Source organism: Ranitomeya variabilis, chromosome 1 (genome assembly GCF_051348905.1).
Source record: "Ranitomeya variabilis isolate aRanVar5 chromosome 1, aRanVar5.hap1, whole genome shotgun sequence".
Classification (NCBI taxonomy): Eukaryota; Metazoa; Chordata; class Amphibia; order Anura; family Dendrobatidae; genus Ranitomeya; species Ranitomeya variabilis.
Window position 1 is genome coordinate 447,381,877 of NC_135232.1, and position 20,221 is coordinate 447,402,097.

Consider the following 20,221-nt stretch of genomic DNA (forward strand, 5'->3'; position numbering starts at 1 on the left):
ACCTCACGTACCGGAGCCACTGACGTGTGAAACCGGCCTTAGAAGGGGATTTGGTCAAATGGGACATTCCCAAGGTCGACTCACAAGTGGCAAGAGTTGTAAAAAGAACAGCCCTTCCATTTGAAGATTCCTCACAGCTGAAGGATCCAATGGACAGGAAAATCGAAAGTCTCTTGAAAAAATCCTGGGAGGCTTCTACGGTAGCCTTAAAAGCCAATATCGCTTTGACCTGTGTAGCTAGAGCCCTCTTCCGTTGGTTAGGGGAGCTAGAGTCCCATATATCTCAAGGTACTTCTAGGGGTGAACTGCTGGACTGTCTACCCAGCCTTCTTAGAGCTACTGTTTTTTTGGTGGATGCCTCCATGGAGAATCAGAGTTGCCGCTAGATCTCCAGTACAAACTAATTCAGCTAGAAGAGCTCTTTGGCTCAAGATGTGGTCTGGGGATATCACCTCCAAAGCCAAATTATGTGCTATACCCTTTAAAGGTGACTATGTTTTTGGGCCTTCTCTAGATGAGATCTTGGAAAAGGCAACAGATAAGAAAAAAGCTCTTCCAGAACATAAAACCCCTAAGGCTAGGTTCACATTGCGTTAGGGCAATCCGTTTAGCGCTAGCGGATTGCGCTAACGCAATGTTTTTTTTTCGGGGCCGCGTTTAGGGGTCGCGTTAACGTCCCCGCTCTCGCAGATCCCCGATCTGCGAGAGCGGGGAACGGACCTCGGGCGCGCCGCGGACGCTGCAAGCAGCGTCCGCGGCGCGTCACAAAAGAACGGCACATCGCTAGCGCGAGCCGAAAAAGGCACGTGCTAGCGATGTGCTACAGGCGAAATTTACATTGCTGTCAATGGGTGCGCTAACGGACCCGTTGCACGGCGTTAATTGCGACATTTTCGCCGTGCAACGCTGTCCGTTAGCGTGCACACATTAACGCAATGTGAACCTAGCCTAAGAAAAGTTTTTTTCGCCCCTCACAGCCCCAAACCTCTCAAAGAGGAAAAGTCAAGTCTGGGAGGTGGAGCTATCCGAAGGGTGGAGGGAAAAATATCCTTATTCCCCAACATCAGCAGTCTCAACAGGAGAAGCGGTGACTTCGACCTGGTGGGGGGAGACTCTCAAATTTTTTCCATCAGTGGCAAAATATGGCTGGGTTCACACTGTGTTAGTGTGACCCGTTTAACAGACTACGTTACACCGCGGCATAACGCGGTGTAACGTAGTCCGTTAACGCTGCCATTGAATGCAATGGCGGACGCATCGCTAGCGCACGCCCACAATGGGCGTGCGCTAGCGATGTGCCGTCATTGAGTGACGGACCCTGAGACGCGGGCTGCTGCATTTCCGGGTCCGTCACTGCTAGCGCAGATAGAGCTAGCAGAGCTCTATCTGCGCTAGCGGGATGCAAACGCCGGCATTTGCGCTAGCAGCAGCCCGTTAGCGTATGTGCTGAACGGGCTGCTGCTAATGCAGTGTGAACTCACCAGTTGCCCCTGGGTCCTCAATGTCATCAAAGAGGGCCTGTTGATAGAGTTCATTTCCTCCCCTCGTCGGGGTCTAAAGATCACCTCCCTAAGAGACCAAACAATATTGCTAGCAGGTCTCAGAGATTTAACAAAATCAAATGTGATATCTCGAGTTCCGGAATCAAAAAGAGGTCTGGGACATTACTCCCGACTATTTCTGGTACCCAAGCCTTCAGGCAAGTCTTGTATCATCATAAATCTAAAAGGACTCAACCAGCATGTGAAATACCAAAGGTTCAAAATGGAATCGGTAAAAACTGCCATTCCTTTGATAAGTCCTCACTCCTTCATGTCGACTATCGACCTAAAGGATGCATACTTTCATATTCCAATTCACACAAAGCACTGAAAATATCTCAAGTTTGCGGTACAAGGGAAACATCTGATAGAACATTATCAATTCAACGTCCTTCCGTTAGGAATCTCCTCTGCACCAAGAGTTTTTTCGCCTGGCCTTTGCATTCCCACCAATCCCAATTTTAGCAAAGGTCTTACGGAAAATCCGAGAAGAACAAACACCAACTATATTAGTAGCCCCGTTGTGACCAAAAAGGAGCTGGTACAACCTGATTATCGACCTACGGGTAGACGGCCCGGTCCAGTTACCAGTAGGAAAGGACCTTCTCTCGCAGGGACCCATTCATCACCTGGATCCCCACAAATGGAATCTGGCGGCATGATTACTGAAGCCCAGGTGCTGAGAGCTAAAGGGCTATCAGATTCAGTGGTTGCTACACTTCAAAAATCAAGAAAACCAGTAACCAATGCTATATACAATAAAGTTTTAAAAATAATTTTCATCTTTCTGTCTCCCTGAACTACCAGATCCCCTCAATCCGAATTTGTGGCAAATTTTATATTTTCTACAAAAAGGCTTAGAAATAGGCCTCAGGCCTAGCACTTTAAAAGTCCAGGTCTCTGCCCTCAGTTCTATTTTTGACCAGGATCTGGCAGGTCATCGCTGGATTAAGAGGTTCATGACGTCAGCCTCCACAATGAACCCTAAGGGTATGTGCACACGTTGCGGATTTCTTGCAGAAATTTCCTGAAGAAAACCGGAAATTTTCTGCAAGAAATTCGCATTTTTTTTTTTGCGTTTTTTTTTCGTTTTTTTTGCGTTTTTTTAGCATTCTGCAAGCGTAATTAGCTTGCAGAATGCTAAAGTTTTCCAAGCGATCTGTAGCATCGCTTGGAAAACTGACTGACAGGTTGGTCACACTTGTCAAACATAGCGTTTGACAAGTGTGACCAACTTGTTACTATAGATGCTGCTTTTGCAGCATCTATAGTAAAAGATAGAACGTTTAAAAATAATAAAAAAAATAAAAAAAATGCTTATACTCACCCGCAGACATCAGATCTCCTCACCGGCGTCCGTTCCGTATAGCTGATGTGTGCGCGCAGGGCCTTCCATGACGTCACGGTCACGTGAGCGGTCTCGGCCAATCACAGGACAGTGACGTCATTCGGCAAGGTCCTTCACCGCACACCAGCTACAGGAACCGAAGCCAGCGTGCAGCACAGAGGCGGGAACACTTCGGGGGCCATCAGAGGGTGAGTATAGGACTATTTTTTATTTTAATTCTTATTTTTTGACCACTTATAGGTGCCCAGTGCGTGGAGGAGAGTCTCCTCTCCTCCACCCTGGGTACCAACCGCACATAATCTGCTTACTTCCCGCATCGTGGGCACAGCCCCGTGCGGGAAGTAAGCAGATCAATGGACCCCTAGGTGTGCGGAATCCCCTGCAATTCCACATTTTAATGAACATGTTGCTTTTTTTTCCGCGATGCGATTTTTTCGCGGAAAAAAAGGCTACATTTGCACAAAAAATGCGGAATACACTGAAAATAATGGGAGGCATATGTAAGCGTTTTTTTCGCGTTTTTATCATGTTTTTATAGCGAAAAAACGCGAAAAAAACGTGAAAAATACTGAACGTGTGCACATGGCCTAAAACACAATCGCTGGTGCCCCTATGGGACCTTAATTTAGTATTGCAGGGGCTTACAGGTCCAACCTTTGAACCTTTATCCTCCTTTTCTCCACAAAATCTAATTTACAACACAATTTTTCTGGTGGCTATAACCTCGGCAAGAAGAGAAGGAGAACTCCAGGCCCTGTCAATGAGAGAGCCCTACTTGTCTATTAGGGATGACTGCATAGTACTACGTCTCAACCCCTCCTTTCTTCCAAAAGTAGTCTCTGAATTCCACTGCTCCCAGGAAATTGTCCTACCTTCCTTCTGCCAAAATCCAGAAAATCCAAAAGAAGAAAGTTTTCATACTCTTGACGTCAGACGTGTTGTACTATACTACTTAGAGCAAACCAGCTCTTATAGAATTGATCAAAATCTATTTGTCCATCCCTCCGGACAAAATAAAGGGAAAAAAGTAGCAAAAAGCACTATTGCTAGCTGGATCAAGAAAGCTATAGCAGAAGCATATCTTGCTCAAAACAAAACACCCCCAGTGGGGATTAAGGCCCTCTCGACCAGATCCACTTCAGTCTCCTGGGCAGAAAGAGCAGGCGCCTCCGCGGAACAGATCTGCAGGGCAGCTACGTGGGCTTCTTTGCATACTTTCTCCAAACATTATAGATTGGACATATTGCCCAACAAAGATTTAGTCTTCGGCCGGAAAGTTCTCCAGGCCGTTGTCCCTCCCTAGCGCCAAATTAGTTGGTATTCCTCCGTATGCCGTCGTGGAAGGTGACTAGAGAAAATAGAATTAGGTAATTTGGTTTCTAAGAACCTTCCACGACGGCGCTAATTCCCTCCCTATACTCCTGGATAAAAATCTGGGACTCAAGGTAAACCGGTGCTATGGATTTCAGTTATAAGTCACTGGGAGGTGGGAGGGCCTTTTAACCTCTCCGTATTTCCTGTTCCCCATTAGGGCAAAGAGGCAACCTCCGTATGCCGTCGTGGAAGGTTCCTAGAAACCGAATTACCAGTAAGTCTAATTCTATTTTTGTCTTGGTTTAAATTTATGACTCACTGTAAGCTTATCCAAACACCACTAGCAATATCCTGCAGAGGTGGGAACTTTAAGGCCAAGTGCACACGTTCAGTATTTTTCGCGTTTTTTCGCTATATAAACGTGATAAAAACGCAAAAAAACGCGAAAAAAACGCTTACATATGCCTCCTATTATTTACACTGTATTCCGCATTTCTTGTGCAAATGTTGCATTTTTTTACGCGAAAAAATCGCATTGCGGAAAAAAAAGCAACATGTTCATTAAATTTGCGGAATTGCGGGGATTCCGCACAACTAGGAATGCATTGATTTGCTTACTTTCCGCATGTGGCTGTGCCCACCATGCGGGAAGTAAGCAGATCATGTGCAGTTGGTACCCAGGGTGGAGGAGAGGAGACTCTCCTCCACGGACTGGGCACCATATAATTGGTAAAAAAAAAAAGAATTAAAATAAAAAATAGTCATATACTCACCCTCTGATGGCCCCGGAGCCTTCCTGCCTCTCATCAGTGCATGCTGCCGCTTCCGTTCCTATAGATGGTGTGTGAAGGACCTGCGATGACGTCGCGGTCTTGTGATTCGTCGCGTGACCGTTCACGTGACCGCGACATCATCGAAGGTCCTGCACACACACACCATCTATAGGAACGGACGCCGCTGAGGAGATCCGCTGTCTGCAGGTGAGTATAACCATTTTTTTTTTTTAATTATTATTTTTAAACATTCTATCTTTTACTATTGATGCTGCATAGGCAGCATCTATAGTAAAAAGTTGGTCACACTTGTCAAACACTATGTCACACTTGTCAAACACAACCTGCTACAGATCGCTTGGAAAACTTTAGCATTCTGCAAGCTAATTTCGCTTGCAAAATGCTAAAAAAAACGCGAAAAAAACGGGAAAAAAACGCAAAAAAAAATTGCAGATTTCTTGCAGAAAATTTCCGGTTTTCTTCAGGAAATTTCTGCAAGAAATCCTGACGTGTGCACATACCCTAAGGGTATGTGCACACTTTGCGGATTATTCGTGGATTTTGCGCATTTTTTTTGCGGTATTCCGCAGCAAAAACGCATAAAAAATGCATACATTATGCATCCTATCATTTTCAATGAATCTTTCAATTTTCAACTATGTTATTGTTTTTAGAAGCTCCGGAAAAAAAACGCGAAAAATCCGAGCAAAAAACACAACAAAACCGCGAGAAAAATGTGTGCGGATTTTATATGGAAAATCTCCGATTTTGCTCAGGAAATTTCCGCTTAAAATCCTGATGTGTGCACATACCATAAATGTGGTAATGTTACAGGATAACACCTTAGGCCCTGAACTTTATTGCCAAACTGTGTTCCATGTCTATAGTCACAGCACCACCAGTCACAGAAAAGGCATCACAAAGAAGGTGCAGAATATATTGTAATAGGAGGGTTCTGATTCCTCCTGAGCAACAAACTAATTCAGGCCCCATATTTAAAATGGATCTCTGGAAAAAAAAAGCCTGCCTAACACCTCCCCAATTAAGTATACAATCTATTTAGATAATTACCTTAAATTGTCTGTCATCCACTTCCGTCTGGACGTCCCCGAATCCCACAATCCACTGCGCCGCTCAGGAAGTATGCCGACCGCCATATTGGAATACCCAAGTGATGGGTATTCCAATATGGCACCCGCTGGTGGTACCAGGCCCTTGCGCAGTACCACCAGCGGGTCATCGTCGGACCCCCTGCTGCTGGGACTCCCCCGCCGCAAAAACCCCACGCTGCAAGGACCCCTCCCCACCATTGGGATCCAGGCCTCCGCTGGGATCCTGGCCGCCACTTGGATCCAGACCATCGGAGCACCCTCCCCGCCGGGCAGCCGTAGGAAAATGATTCACTGCGCAGCTGTGACCTTGGTTCAGAAATGCTTCCAAGGGCGATCCCCATGATGTTCCTGTGTCTTGATATGTAAACTGCTGCTGGTACCAATCTATTGCACGGTACCACCAGTGGAACGCAGTCGCACCACACACACTCACTGTGTGTGTGTGGTGCGTACGGCATACTCACACACACTTGCACTCACATTCACACTCACACTTACATTCACACAATCACATTCACAAGCTCACGTTCACACACTCAAACTCACGCTCACACACACTCACATTCTCACACTCACATTCACGCTCGCATCTTCACGCTCACACTCATACTCACTCATACACACACTCACGTTCACTCTCTCATGCTCACAGTCACACGCACGTTCATGTTCACACTCACATTCACACTCATTCATACATTCACACTCACGCACTCACAGCCTCTTGTGCAGTACCACCAGCGGAACACCGTTGCGAACATGCCGCTGCCGTGATCAGCCGAATGATTCAGACTGCCGCCATCTTTGTACAGGAGGAGTGCATGCACAGTTTCAATGTGACCGCCACTGCACAAAGATGGCAGTGGTCTGATTTACTGCACCTGAGCGAGTTATGCGAACCATTGGGCTGATCCCGGCGTTAGATGCGCGCTGTGTCTAGAGGCAGAGGAAGCCGGTCACATTAAAGGGATTTTCCCACAAACGAAAGTTAATTTAAAAAAATTGACTGTCTGACCGTATACAGAGCATACCACATCTCCTGGGCAGTGGAGGAAGCAAAAGATAATACTGACATAGCGGCGTATCACAGTGGATTCATTTTGTGAGGTAAAATATTTTTACTGACTGTTTTTAAAAAATATTTTACCTCACAAAATGTATCCTTTGCGATCTCCTGCTGTAATGTCAGTATTGTCTTTTGCTTCCTCCCCTGCCCAGGAGCTGTGGTATGTTCGGTACACGGTCAGACACAAGCAGTTTTTAAAATGAACTTTTGTTTGTGGGAAAACCCCTTTAAAAAGCAAATATCAACGCCACCATGGCTCTTCATAAAAAATATGACAATGAAAGGAAAGCAGCAAAGGCACAACGTCGAAGACAACAAAGGGCAAATGAGACTCTTGAAGAGCAACAGCATCACTGGGACAAAAACAATGCATATAAGCGTAGGCGTCAAGCACGAGTCCCCTGATGCAAAAGTCATTAGATTATCGCAGGATGCCATTAGGTAACAATAGCGCCGCATACCAACCCCCATCGTGACATTACCACTCTCCCGATGCGATATCATCGGGCCTCATCTAGTATTCTATAAGTATTAAAATACCAAACACGGCCTTGGTCATCTTCTGGCCCACGTGGCCACTGAAGCTTTGCTGGCTTGCGCTATAGTGGTGCTCCTCAGCTCTGGTCCTCAAGAGCCACCAACAGGTCATGTATTCAGGATTTCCTTAGAATTGCACAGGTGATGGAATTCTTGCCTTTCCAGGTAATGCAATGATCACCTGGGCAATACTAAGGAAATCCTGAAAACATGACCTGTTGGTGGCTCTTGAGGACCGGAGTTGGGGAACACTGCGCTATAGGGTGGTGCTGCTGTTCCAATGTAAGTCAGACTGGGAATGAGGCCCCATAGACTTAAATTGAGAAAGCAACTTGCAGTACATGACAGTAAAGAAATATTTTAATACACTTTGGGAGCATTTACGTGTAATGCCCACTGGAACTAGCGTAATTGGCGGTGGCGTGGCATTCAGATTCCATACTTTTCTAAGTGCATGTGCAAGGCTTGGAGTGATGGTAACAGGAGCACACTCTCCTGAGTTTGAGGAAGTGATATTATTGTCAGCGTACATGCAGTTTGTGAGTTGCTATGGGAGTGCCCTCACATTTACGGTGTGTCTAAGGCTACTTTCACACTAGCGTTGTTTGCTGTACGTCGGAATGCGTCGTTTTGGAGAAAAAAAGGCATCCTGCAAAGTTGCCAGCAGGATGCGTTTTTTCTCCATAGGCTTGCATTAGCAACGCATTGCGACGTATGGTCACACGTCGCCTCCGTCGTGCGACGAATGCGTTGTGTTTTGGCGGACCGTCGGAACAAAAAAACTCCGCCCCCTCCTCCCCGAACATTACAATGGGGCAATGGATGCGTTGAAAAACTGCATCCGCTGCCCCCGTTGTGCTTAATTAACACACTGTCCGTCGGGCCGACGGTTTGCGACGGCCCGTACTGATGGACTAGTGTGAAAGTAGCCTTAGGTACGTCAAGAGAGTGACTCACAGATAAAGGGAGGCAATATAGGGTGTTTATATTGATGTGGCTAAGCTGTGGCCGGTTTTGAGAGGATTGGGTGCCAATAGTCGGTATGGTACTACATATAGGAGGTTACATGGAGGTGACAGCTGCGGCTGTGCTGTTGGCCGACACTTAGCCTTAATGCGAGTCAAGTGGAGGACTGCGCACGCGTATTGAGGTTCTTTTGGTATCTGTTGGACACGACGCATGTGCGTTGCGGCAGACCTTGAAGCACCATATTAGTGGAGGCAGTCGGAAAGCACATGCGCGGTAGAGTATATGTGAAAAAAGACCTCTAGGGTTTGAAAACGGCGCATGCGCAGTGCCGGAACGCTAAAAATGTCTTTTACTACATGGCGGACCGCAAGCGCATGCGCTGTAGAGTATATGTGGAAATAGACCTCTAGGGTTTGAAAACGGCCCATGCGCAGTGCGGGAACGCTAAAAATGTCTTTTACTAAATGGCGGACTGCAAGCGCATGTGCTGTAGAGTATATGTGGAAATAGACCTCTAGGGTTTGAAAACGGCGCATGCGCAGTGTGAGAACGCCAAAAAGGGTTCCCACTGAATGGCGACTTGGCGCCTTCCCCAGGCATCCAGTGGTTGTCCGGGAATGAGGACAGCATAATAGTGAGTAAACATAGGTACCCCTTTGCCCCTTGAATCTCATGAGGGATACTGCAGGTATTTAAAGGCATCCTGGCCATTGTAATCCCTACACCTGCAACCAGACGCTGCATACATCTCTGATGTGATTTACACACAGAACTTCCCATATGCCTCCTGAGGAACTATATCATGGGGGGAAACGCGTCGAGGCGAGATATGAATACAGATAAGTGTACCAGTGTTTACTGGATTTTATCACCATGTGTGGATTTATAATTTTGGTTTGGGTATGGTGCAATAAGCAACATTGAGACACTTTGAACTGAGGATATGCTGCAATAATTATGTATCTGGCATGTACTTATCTGGGGGTCTGAGGAGAGAAAAAAAACCCTATTGATTGATCCCAGGATTTCTACCAAGTGTTTTTGAATTTATTGCACCACCCCTGTTTTGCTTTTTCTTGTTTTTTTTATTGTTATGGTCTGACTGTCACTAGGGGCCCGTAGTAGTGATTCACTAGTGTGAGTCCCATAGGCACCTCCCCCTGTAGTGCCCCTATGTAATTAAGGGATCTATTAGGGTCACTAGGGCAAGCCGCCGAGGAGTGGGGGCGCCATATTACGTTCAAGAGGGTGCCAACCTCCGCTGGCAGGTAGCGATGTCTTTCTAGGGATTCATTAGGGTGTAACAGCTATTAGAGCAGGACTGCCGGACAGGACTGTCAGACCATAAAAGGTTGTTTAACACATTGGTGATTTATACCTAGCATTGACTTATGTTGGTTACGCCTATATTGACTTAGGGTCTTGATTTTTAGGCATTGGAGGCTTTGAATTATATTGTTAAGAATTGTGGATTAGACTCATTATGAGGGACTCTTAGGGTTGGCAGGGCCAGCCGTCGAGGAGCGGGGGCGCCATATTGCGTCCAAGAGGGTGTCAACCTCCCCAGATAGGAAGGGTGAAAGGAGGGATAAGCAGGGTGATAACACACTTATATATGTCCCCACCCATCCACATCTAAATGTCTGGCTAGGTTTTTTATGGACCCACACTTTACTCAAGTTGTTGGGTGTTGTGTATGCTTAGTCCTGTTTTGTCTAAAGTTATTTTTTGGTAAAGAATTTTGATTAATAAACTTTGTATTTTTATGGTATTAGTTTTGGTTAATTTTTGTGACTATAAGATGCACCCCCCATTTTCCTCCACATTTTGGGAGGAAAAAAGTGAGTCTTATAGTCTGAAAAACATGGTAGATAGATAGATAAACTAAAAGCCGGCAATTCTGCAGTCATGTAATGTAAAATCACATCAGGAGCTGACAGAAAGTTCCGTGGGTATTACCCCCTTCCTAGGCTATAAACATCTGCCTCAAGCCGTTGGCTTTCCCTTTGCTGGTTAACAAAATTACGCAGGAGCCCACGCAATTTTTTTCAGAAAAATAATCTAATAATTAAATATATGTACAGTAAGCTGCACACACACTGTACTAATTGTATATCATCCACCTCTCGTGTCTCCCCTTTTTCCTCCTAGTTTGCAAGCTTGCGAGCAGGGCCTCACTCCTCTTGGTATCTATTTTGAACTGATTTTTGTTATTCTGTAATGTGTATTGTCTGTACAAATCCCCTCTATAATTTGTAAAGCCCTGCGGAATATGTTGGCGCTATATAAATAAAATAATTATAAATTATTATTATTATATGTCACTGACAGCTATATATCTAGCTATTCTATGTGTATTTACTGTATGTAATCCATCTTTTCTATAGTGATAATTTAAATAATTTCAGTTTCTCCTTTACAAGACCTTTTATACAGTACTAGATGGTAGCCCGATTCTAACGCATCGGGTATTCTAGAATATGTATGTAGTTTATTTATGAAGATTTTAGAATAATACATTGAATACACAGTATTCGGCCAACCGCGACCAATTAGCGAAGCGTGGTTCAAATCCCACGCCAATTCACGGCCGGACTGCGCCTGTCGCTGATTGTTCGTGGCCGGCCACGTAGTACATAGCACAGCCACGTAGTACATAGCACAGCCACGTGGTATATAGCACAGCCACGTATTATATAGCACAGCCCACGGAGTATATAGCACAGCCACGTAGTATATAATACAGCCCACGGAGTATATAGCACAGCCCACGTAGTGTATAACAGCTCACATAGCATATAACACAGCCACGTAGTTTATAACAGCCCACGTAGCGTATAACACAGCTCACGTAGTATATATCAGCCCATGCACGCAGTATATAACACAGCCCAAGTAGTGTATAACACAGCCCACGTAGTGTATGACACAGCCCACGTAGTGTATAACACAGCCCTCGTAGTGTATAACAGACCACGTAGTATATAGCACAGTCCACGTAGTATATAGCACAGCCCACATAGTATATAACAGCCCATGTAGTGTATAACACAGCCACGTAGTATATAGCACAGGCCACGTAGTATATAGCACAGCCACGTAGTATATTGCACAGCCACATAGTATATTGCACAGCCCACGTAGTATATTGCACAGCCCATGTAGTATATTGCACAGCCCACATAGTATATTGCACAGCCCACGTAGTATATTGCACAGCCAATGTAGTATATTGCACAGCCACGTAGTATATTGCACAGCCCATGTAGTATATTGCACAGCCCAAGTAGTATATTGCACAGCCCACGTAGCATATAGCAATGTGGGCACCATATCCCTTATAAAAAAAACAATTAAAATAAAAAATAGTTATATACTCACCTTCCATTGGCCCTGGATCGTTTACCGATGCTCCTCGCACGCTCCGGTCCCAAGAGTGCATTGCAGTCTCGCGAGATGATGACGTAGCGGTCTCGCGAGACCACTACGTCATTATCTCACGAGGACGCAATGCATGGAGCGGTCACTGGAGCATCGTGAGGAGCGAGAAAGGCCTGTTCCTGATCCGGGGGCCGACGGACGGTGAGTATATAACTATTTTTTATTTTTTTAAATTATTTTTAACATTAGATATTTTTACTATTGATGCTGCATAGGCAGCATCAATAGTAAAAAGTTGGTCACACAGGGTTAATAGCAGCAATAACGGAGTGTGTTACCCGCGGCATAACGCAGTCCGTTACTGCTGCCATTAACTCTGTGTGAGCGGTGACTGGAGGGGAGTATGGAGCGGGTGCCGGGCACTGACTGCAGGGAGTAAGGAGCGGCCATTTTGCCGCCGGACTGTGCCCGTCGCTGATTGGTCGTGGCTGTTTTGCCACGACCAATCAGCGACTTGGGATTTCCGTGACAGAAAGACAGACAGACAGAAGGACAGACAGAAAGACGGAAGTGACCCTTAGACAATTATATAGTAGATGCATTAGAATTTTATCTTTTATGTTTCACAGTTCATTTACTGAACATGCACTTACACTATAACCCACTTGGTGGCAAACTATACCTATGATAAAACGGCTGCACAGAAATGAGCGGGTTTTGAAGTAACTGATAGTCTTTTGCATACCTAGTTGTTGTGAATACTTCTCCAAAGTAATGCATCCAAGGGCAGACATACTAGGAGTCCAAGATGTAAGGGCGGGTCATTTGCATCTCCAAAGCAGGTGCAACTCTAAATTATGATGAGCTTTTAGACTCCTGAGACTATATTGCACATGTACCCTCTTCTGTCTGTGTTTGCCCCTGGATGGATTATCTAGTTTTTCAACAGTTTGAGATCTACAAATTGCAAATATTTTTATTTTAACTTTTACAATGATAAGAATCCATAATGAGCTACCTAAGGGATGCTGTGGCACCATATCTTTTTTTGTAGGATCTAAACGAGGGATTCAAAGAGACTACAATAACATAATGACCATTACCTTGTTCACAAGTGTGTAATTAGGTACTGTTCGGTCCCTACTGTTAAAGAGGTTGTCCGGTCAAAACCGACAAGTCTGCAGTCACTCTGACCAGCCACAATATACACCATAAATAATAGTGGTTCCACCATCTGTAGAATAGAGGCACCAACACCTGTCTCCCTGTTAATGAAGCAGTGACTGTACAAAAATGTTTCTCTGCTTCTATCGAGTTCCAAAAACAACTTAGCTAAACCTTTAACTAAAATAACCATATTTTAGTGAAGACTTCATTATAAAAGCAGACTAAAATATACCAGTATTGTTTGCTTCAAAAAGCACAATATTGCATGTGATTTATTTTTTGCTAGAATTTTTTCTACTTAAAGGGAACCTGTCACCACGTTTTTGGAAGATGGGATAAAAATAGCGTTAAATAGGGGCAGAGGTGGACGTTACATTAGTGTGTGTGTTATGCGTTTATTACCCACCTAAGTTGCCGAAATAACTTTGCAAAGTCTCCGTTTTCGCCTGTCAATCAGGCTGGTCAGGTCGCATGGGCGTTGTCTTCCCCCAGATTTGGCGTAGTTTTCCGTTGGTGGCGTAGTGGTGTGCGCATGCCCAAAGTCCGGAATCCTCTTCCAGGGGATTTAAAATAGCGCGGTGTTCGTTATTGCATTGGTGATCGGTGGGCGCGGCCATCTTCCTTTGGCCGCGCGTGCGCAGAAGCGGCGCTCTGCTGGCCGCGGCTTCAGGAAAATGGCCGCCGCGATATCCATCTGCGCACGCGCGGCATCCCGCGGCCATTTTCCTGAAGCCGCGGCCAGCAGAGCGCCGCTTCTGCGCACGCGCGGCCAAAGGAAGATGGCCGCGCCCACCGATCACCAATGCAATAACGAACACCGCGCTATTTTAAATCCCCTGGAAGAGGATTCCGGACTTTGGGCATGCGCACACCACTACGCCACCAACGGAAAACTACGCCAAATCTGGGTGAAGACACCACGCCCATGTGACCTGACCAGCCTGATTGACAGGCGAAAACGGAGACTTTGCAAAGTTATTTCGGCAACTTAGGTGGGTAATAAACGCATAACACACACACTAATGTAACGCCCACCTCTGCCCCTATTTAACGCTATTTTTATCCCATCTTCCAAAAACGTGGTGACAGGTTCCCTTTAAAGGGAATCTGTGAGTAGGATTAACCCTCCTTAACATCTTTATGTGCATGTAGGTCATAGGAATCTGAATAAAATGATACATTGATATCTGCATTCTGTTTTCTTAACATGTAAATGAGCTATTAAGATCTATGGGCTGGACATAGATCTCCCTGATAATCTGGCTCCAGAGCTTATTTGAAAAAAAAAAAGGGTTTTGATATGTAATGACTGACAGTCTACTCAAAGTGAAGCTTTGTCTAATTACAAACACTTCTGTATCTCTCTCACAGTGCTGTCAGCTCAGATGTACTTCCCTCCCCCCAGAGCTGCCACTAGAAATTTCGGGGCCCCATACTGGCAAAATTTTCGGGGCCCCCTTGAGACTCTGCCCAGGCTCCACCCCTCGAACTGTCCACAGTCCCACCGCTCTCTCTTGGAAAAACTCCACTTCTAACCTATCACACATTAACAGTTCCCATCACGAGATCACACATATAGCCGGCAGCTTTTGTTTTGGCCAAAAGATTTTTTATGCCACCACCATAACACGGTAGATACTTTTGGCCGGGCCCTACTCTACTGTAACCTACTAAATATTTGTTAAAATATGCAATACAATTTAGGTATATTTTTATTTATTTTAAATTTTTAAAATGACCAATAATATCACATACAATGAACAAATACTGCTACATCATGTCCAGACCACATATTACCACCAGTGACTGAATAATATCACATACAAGGAACAAATACCACAACACCATGACCAGACCACATATTGCCACCAGTGACCGAATAATATCACATACAAGAAACAAATACCACCGCACCATGACCAGACCACATATTACCACCACAAAGTGACCAAATAGCACATACAAGGGACAAGTACCGAAACACCATGTCCAGATCACATACTACCACCACATAGTGATTGAATACTACAATACTGATCAGTAATAAAAAAAATACAATACTATCACCATAAGTGCCATTATACACAGGAGATCTGTACTTAGCATGCAGTGTCTGTGTACAGGTAATACAGTGATCACTGGTGATATTATACACAGGAGCTCTGTATATAACGTATAGGTAATACAGTGATCACTGGTGACATTATACACAGGACCTATGTATATAGTATACAGTGTATAGTGTCAGTGTATAGGTAACACACTGACTCACCAGTGACGTCTCTAGGTGAAGTCCTTCATCTTTGTTTTTCGTCTTTTATCCAGCACGGACCGCCATTACTTCTTCCAGCCAGGGCTTGTCTCTGCAGGAAATAACAGTTATCTTGAGCTCTGCTTGCAGAACACAATTAATTTTTCCCAACTTCTACATTACACCACATGAAGAAAAAAAGGTGATATAGTTTCACTCTACACAGTAACAGGACCACCCCCCATTTAAAACAGTATACTCAAAAAAATAAAATAAATACATCACTGCTGTAATAATATCCCTTAATTAGCCCCTATGATAATAATATTCCCCATCCTAGCCCCCGTGTGTCTCATTCTTGGCTTCAGCCATATGTTCTCCCATCCTGCCCCCATGAGTATCCATTCTGCCCCATATGATCTCCCCATCCTGCCCCATCTGTCTCCATCATATCCATCCTGCCCCATCTGTCTCCAATCCTGCCCCATCTGTCTCCAATCCTGTACCCATGTCTTTCATCCTGCCCTGTATCTCCATTCTGCCCCGTGTCTCCAATCATGCCCGTATCTCCATTCTGACCCCTATGTCTCCAGTTATGCCCCCATGTCTCCAATCCTGCCCCCAGTCATGCCCCGTATCTCGCATACTGCCTCCATGTCCAGCATTCTGCCCCCATGTCTCACAGTCTGCCCCCATGTCCACCATTCTGTCCCCATGTCCAGCATTCTGCCCCATGTCTCACAGTCTGCCCCCATGTCCACTATTCTGTCCCCATGTCCACCATTCTGCCCCCATGTCCAGCATTCTGCCCCCATGTCCAGCATTCTGTCCTCATGTCCAGCATTCTGCCCCCATGTCGAGCATTCTGTCCCCATGTCAACCATTCTACCCCCATATCCACCATTCTGCCCCATGTCCAGCATTCTGTCCCCATGTCAACCATTCTACCCCCATATCCACTATTCTGCCCCATGTCCAGCATTCTGCCCCCATGTTGAGCATTCTGTCCCCATGTCGAGCATTCTGTCCCCATGTCCACTATTCTGCCCCCATGTCCACCGTTCTGTTCCCATGTCCAGCATTTTGTCCCCATGTCCAGCATTCTGCCCTCATGTCCAGCATTCTGCCCCCCGTGTCCAGAATTCTGCCCCCCGTGTCCAGCATTCTGTCCCCATGTCTCACAGTCTGCCCGGCCCGCCGCTCTCAATAAAAAAATAAATTAAAAAGTTCGTCTTACCTGGCTGCACTCCTGCGGCGAGTGAAGCTTCCTCCATGCAGCTGAAGCGCGCACTCGCCGGCGACTGACAATGACATTAGACACCGGCGACGTGCGTGCTGCAGCTGACGTCAGCTGCCAGCTTTTGATTGGCTGGCGGCTGTTAACTATTGACATGCAGGCGCGAGCCTGCACGTCAATAGCGTAAAAACTGCCGCAGCGCCGCTAAGGGCCCGGTTTAGCCTGCCGGTAGGGGCCCGGAGAGCAGATGACACGGGGCCCGATGCGGGCCCCCCTCTGCCCACCGGGCCCCATACACCAGTCAGGGCAGTAATGCCCTGATGGCGGCCCTGCCTCCCCCACATTGATTGACTGTAAGATGATTGATGAAGAAGTGTTGGTTGCAATCAGGCACAGATGTATGAGATTGTTATGTTAGTATTAGATAAAGAGACCAGGATGAACACAGAACTTAAATACTTGTTAAAAATGAAAAATAAAATGTATATTAAGTGGAAAGAGGGGGGCATATCTAAAGAAGAATATGGTGCTGTTTGCAGAGAATGCAGGGCAAGCGTTAGAAGATCTAAAGCCAGTAATGAAGTGAGGTTTTCAAGGACAACCAAAAAGTCAAACATGCTATAGGATTTTTACAGGATGAAAAGGGTGAAGTGGTCAAAAATGATAATTTTCAGAAGGCCAAACTTTAATTCCTATTTTGCATCTGTGTACTCTAAGAAAACAAATGTAACATCAACTGATCTTCACTGGCTATCAAAGGAATAAAAGAATCCACACTATCTATAAACAGAGAGATGGTGAGGGAACACTTAGCTAATTTAAATGAATTTGAATCTCTTGGTACAGATGAATTACACCCTAGGGTACTGAAGGAAATAGCAGAGGAAATTACAGAACCACTAGCCAGAATCTTTGAAATATCCTGGAGAACGGGAGATGTCCCAGAAGACTGAAGAAGGGCAAATGTTGTCCCTATCTCCAAAAAAGGAAAGAGACAAGAAATTACAGGCCAGTGAGCCTTACTTCTATACCAGGAAAGATCTTTGAACAAATTATTAAACGGCACATATGTAAGTACTTGGATAACCAGAGCCAGCATGGGTTTGTAGCAAACAAGTCATGCCAGACTAATCTAATTTCCTTCTATGATGGAATCACTGACTGGACGGATCAGGAAAATGCGGTAGATATAGTATATATCAACTTCAGAAAAGCATTTGATAAAGTATCTCCTACTATCCTTATTGAAAAAATGACCGACCAGTTATGGGATTGACAAGGCTACTGTTATATAGATTCATAACTGGTTCAGTGATCGTACTCAATGAGTGGTAATAAATGGTTGTACATCCAATTGGAAGAGTGTTTCAAGTGGAGTACCACAAAGCTCTGTCCTAGCCCCAGTGTTGTTCCATATTTTTTTTTTGTATAAATGATCTATATAAGGGAACTGAAGGTAAACTAATCAAATGTGCAGACAATGCAAAGACATATCTAACACTAGAGAAGACAGAGAAGGGATTCAGAAGGATCTAGATAAGCTTTGAACAATGGGCAGTGACTAATGGAATGGTATTTAACGGGAAGAAATGCAAGATTCTACATCTGGGCAAGAAAAACAAAAATTACATCTACAGAATGGGAGGAATAGAACTAAGCAACAGCATGTGTGAAAAAGACTTGGGTATACTAATAGATCACAGACTGTGCAAGTCAACTGTGTGATAAAGCAGCAAAAAAGGCAAACACTGTTCTGGGATGTAATAAGAGAAGCATAGAGTCTAGATCACGTGAAGTAATTATCCCCCTCTACTCTCCCTTTGTCAGGCCTCATGTGGAATACTGTTTCCACTTCTGGGCACCACATTTTAAAAAAGACATTTTAAAACTGGAGCAAGTTCAGGGAAGAGCTACCAGGATGGTTAGCAGACTGCAAACTATGTCCCACGTGGAATGGTTAAAGCATCTGGGAATGTTTATCTTGCAAAAAAAGAATGTTAAGAGCAGAATTAATAGGTGTCTTCAAATATCTGAAAGCATGTCACAGTGTAGAGGGATCATCCTTATTCTCATTTGCACATGGAAACATGAGAAGCAACAAAATTAAACTGATACATATTAGAAAAAAAACTTTTTGACAGTGAGAGTGATCAATGAGTGGAACAGGCTGCCACAAAGGGTGGTGAGTTCTCTTACAATGGAAGACTTCAAACAGAGGCTGGACAGATATCTGTCTGAGATGGTTTCGAGAATCCTGCATTGAGCAGGGGGTTCGACATGATGACCGTGGGGGTCCCTTTCAACTCTAAGGCCATGTTCACACGCTGCGGGTTCCTCTGCGGGTTAATCCCGCAGCGGAATTGAAAATCTGCAGGGCAAAACCGCTGTGGTTATCCCTGCAGATTTATCGCGGCTTGTTCCGCGGTTTCCGCTGCGGGATTACTGCTGTACTATTGATGCTGCATATGCAGCAATATGCAGCATCAATAGTAATGTAAAAAATAATAAAAATTGGCTATACTCACCCTCTGACGTCGCGATCTCCCCGGCGCTGCAAGCGGCTGTGCCGACAAGGACCTTCGTGACGTCACGGTCATGTGACCGCGGCGTCATCACGGTCATGTGACCGCGACGTCACCACAGGTCCTGTTCGGCACAGCAACTGAGACCGGACGGCCGCGGGCAGCGCTGATAGGTGAGTATAGCTTCATTTTTTATTTTAATTCTTTTTTTTACACTATTTTATGGTTCCCAGGGCCTGGAGGAGAGTCTCCTCTCCTCCACCCCGGGTACCACCCGCACATTATCCGCTTACTTCCCGCAACGTGGGCACAGCCCCATGCGGGGAGCAAGCGGTTCAATGCATTTCTATGGGTGCAGAATCGCAGCGATTCTGCACAAAGAAGTGACATGCTGCGGGTTGTAAACCGCTGCGTTTCTGCGCGGTTTTTCCCGCAGCATGTGCACTGCGGTTTGCGGTTTCCATAGGGTTTACATGTTAATGTAAACGCTATGGAAACTGCTGCGGACCCGCAGCATCAAAATCGCGGCGGTTCCGCGGTAAAAACCGCAGCGTGTGAACATGGCCTAATACTCTATGATTTTATGATTCTATGATAATGAACACACACAGGAGCAGATTGTCAGTCGATACAGGCTCACATTGGTAACGCCTCAGTTTGATAAAGGTAGGTTCTGGAGGCAGATACTCAGAGAGGTCTATGTCTATACTATAGATCTTAACAGCTCATTTACATATTAAAAATGTGGATTAGTCAGGATTAAGACATCGGATCACAGATAATCAAGGTATAATTTTATTCAGCTTCCTATGACCTGTATGCTTATGTAGACAGCTTTGAAGGGTTGATCCTACTGACAGTTTTCCTTTAACAAAGACCTGTGACCAGGTCATAAGTGACCAGTTTTTGCTCTTATTATAAGTCTTGCTGTTCCACTGAGTAGTTTTTTCTAACTCATTTCCCACCGTAAATATATAGTTACACCTAAGGTGGGCTCCTCTTG

General features: G+C 45.2%; 1 long non-coding RNA gene across 5 annotated transcripts in view; it reads right to left on the minus strand.

The window, feature by feature from the left end:
• The window catches only part of LOC143764373 (uncharacterized), a 238,255-nt gene that overhangs the window by 27,109 nt on the left and 190,925 nt on the right, over positions 1-20,221 (minus strand). The gene's annotated exons all lie outside the window — the stretch shown is intronic.